General features: G+C 44.9%; 1 protein-coding gene across 2 annotated transcripts in view; it reads left to right on the top strand.

Annotated features, from left to right (window-relative positions):
* Window positions 1-2,549, top strand: part of LOC121922943 (major histocompatibility complex class I-related gene protein-like) — an 18,752-nt gene extending 16,203 nt beyond the window's left edge. Inside the window, exon 8 of one of the 2 annotated variants that reach the window (XR_006102268.1) lies at window positions 2,417-2,488. The gene's annotated coding sequence lies outside the window, so the exon portion shown is untranslated. Of the gene's footprint in view, window positions 1-2,416 lie in introns of both variants that reach the window. The other variant, XM_042452902.1, reaches the window with a different exon arrangement.
* Window positions 2,550-3,012: the final 463 nt, after the last annotated feature.

Here is a 3,012-nt window from a genome sequence, read left to right as displayed (position 1 = left end):
AGCTCTGTGTGAGAAGGTGTGTGACTTGTGGGATGTTTTATGGGCTGCTCTGGGTGAGAAGGTAGCTGCCTTGGAAAAGGAAGTGGGTACCCTGCAGGATGTCCCACAGGAAAAGGTAGGCACCCTTCAGGAGAAGGTGGGTGCCCTGGGGAGTGCCTTGCATGACTATGCAAAGAAGAAAGCTGATTCCCTGTGCTATAAAATGTCTGATTTACGATATGCCCATCAGAAATTTATACAGGATGCCCTGTGCAGTGATTCGCTGGAGGCAGAGGTCCTGGAGGATGCTGTGTGGGATTTTTTGTGCAATACCCTGGTGCAGGAGTGGCTGGCTGGCTTGAACAAAAAAACAGATGCCCTGCAAGGGGAGGTTGTTATCTTCTGCCGTGCCCCACTAGAAGTGGATGTTCTACGGGATTCCTTGGAAAAGCATTTGGATGACCTCATAAAGCATGTGGATGTCTTGCAGAAGAGTTTTGAAGTGCTGCTAAAGAGCATTGATTCCCTGCAAGAGAAGGTGGATGCCCTGAAGAGTTCGATACATGAGGAGGTGGGTGCACTGTGGGAGAAGGTGGATGCCCTCCAACATGCCCTAAAAGATAACTCAGTGAGAGAATTAGGTGTCTTTCAGGTGGAGCAGAGTGCCTCACTGGATAGGTTGAACACTGTTCTGAATGTCTTGCAGAGTGTCTTAAAGGATACTACTCTGGAGAATAAGCTGAATGCATTACAAGAGAAGCTAAGAGTACTGCAGGATGTTCCTTTGAACAGAATGGAAACCCTACAGGAGAAAGTACGTGCTGTGTGGGATGTCCCTCAGAAGATGGTAGATTTGCAGAACAAGGTGGATAGCCTATGCTTTATCTTGTGGGATGGCACTTTGAAGAATGTTCTGCAGAAGGTGGAAGCCCTGCAGGAATTGGTGGATATACTGAGAGATGACCCACTTGAGCAGCTGGATGATCTTTGTGAGGAGCTGGCTGCCTTGGAGGATGTCCTGCAGGGTGTTCCCCTGAAGATGTTGAGTGCCCTGCAGGAGAAACTGCTTGCCCTGCAAGAGAAGTTGAACACCATGAGGCATGTTCCACCAAAAAACCTGGATATCTTGCAAGAGGAGCTGTTTGTACCAGTGCATGATGAACTAAATGATGCCCAAGAAGAACTAGATAATCTACAAAAAAAACTAGATGACCCACTGCTGAAGGTGATGGGTCCCCTCCAAGCTGTGCAGCTAGACAGAAACAAGATTGTGGAAACTGATAGAACACAATTCTCTGAAACATGGCAAGACCCTGGCACAGGTATGGCCTGCTAGAAACTTTTCTATATTTGATGGCTGTTGTTTCAAATGCTTGAATTTCCATCACCAGTTTGTCTGCTGTCTGTTCCTTTAAGGGGCCTACTTTGGAAACCCACAAACATAGGAAGTAATGGTGCCGTACTGATAGGAGGCTTGCATGACAGGAAAGAGGGTGGAGGTCACATGAAATCCTAGGCTGAGGTATACTCTACTCAGTCCATGCTCAGATACTAGCCTCACTCCCTGAGCATCAAGGTAGAACTTTCAGACACCAAACAAAAAGGCAGCCTCTTTCTCACTGGTGTTGCAGTAGCAGTGACAAGCGAGCTTCCCAGACATTCAGAAATTATCATGCTGTGTGTGTGTGTGTGTGTGTGTGAGAGAGAGAGAGAGAGAGAGAGATGGTCTTTTCAGATAAATTACCCTGACGGTACTACTTAGAATCATAGAGTTGGAAGAGACCACAAGGGTCATCCAGTCCAACCCACTGCCATGCAGGAATTCACAATCAAAGCACCCCTAACAGATGGCTTTCCAGCCTCTGTTTAAAGACCTCCAAAGAAGGAGGCCACCACATTCCAAGGGAGTGTGTTCCACTGTTGAACAGCTCTCACTGTCAGTAAGTTACTACTAATGTTGAGGTGGAATCTTTTTTCCTATCTGCTTAATTATACAGCCCCCCTGATTTGGCTGAAGTAGTTTGGGCATCCTGACTTCCTGGGAGAGTTTGGGCTTGAGCTCTTCCAGAACCCATTTGTTTGTTTTCTTCGCTGTCAACCACATCTCAAATGCGTTTGAGTTTATTTTCTTTTTGTCATTTTTCTTCACTGCCCAGCTTTCGAATCTGTATATGATGAAGAGGAATATAATGGCTTGGGCTGTCTTTATGTTAGTGTTCAGCTTTATAGCTTTGCACTTTAGGATTTTGCCTAGTTTTCTTAAGGCTTATCCATAACCCTTTGCACTTTCCTTTTTAAGTTCCCTTAATAATTGTTCCATGAATAGTAAACCATTACACTTAACATTTAATCTGATGAATAGTGGGTATAAGAACTCATATGTCACTGGGGGTTTGCCTTATGGCAATCTGACATTCTATGTTTGCTTCAAACACAGGCCATGCCACCCTGGCCACAACTCAGAAGAGATACCTTTCAAGTTCTGCAACAGCAGCAAGTATGAGCATGGATCACCCGATTTCAACACTTGCCATTCCAGGCAGCCTCGGCAGACGCAAAGGACAAGACACGCACCAACTAGAAGAGGCAACATCTGCAGACAGTTTGGAGAATTCTGTTGCTAGCTGTCAACAAAAGGCAGCAGAAATAGGGGACTCAGCACCTCCTCATAAAAAACAGAAAATAGACACTCTTTAAAATCACCCAAATGGCCAGTCTTGCTTAGGAGGTGTTTTGATGCTGATCAAAAGTATAAAAATCATTTTACTGTAATTGTGAAACAACATAATCAGTATAAGGACATAGTGAGCATGTTGAGGACGAGGCTACAACTGTCCCTAAACCAGTCCAATGCGATAAAAGATATGGAAGAGACAAAGGCCATAGCTTCTGCCTTGAAAAATGAACTGTTGTTCTTGAAGCGGTTCAGCTGTTTCCAGTTTATGCTCAAAAGGAAGGGGGACATGTCTGTTGATACTAATCTAACTCCAATTCTTAGTCCAACTAGTTTATACTCTTTGGGCTTAGTTGAAT

The sequence above is a fragment of the Sceloporus undulatus genome, chromosome 2, assembly GCF_019175285.1.
Source record: "Sceloporus undulatus isolate JIND9_A2432 ecotype Alabama chromosome 2, SceUnd_v1.1, whole genome shotgun sequence".
Taxonomy (NCBI): domain Eukaryota; kingdom Metazoa; phylum Chordata; class Lepidosauria; order Squamata; family Phrynosomatidae; genus Sceloporus; species Sceloporus undulatus.
Note: the sequence above shows the minus strand (reverse complement) of the source record. Positions and strands in the feature narration are given on the sequence as shown.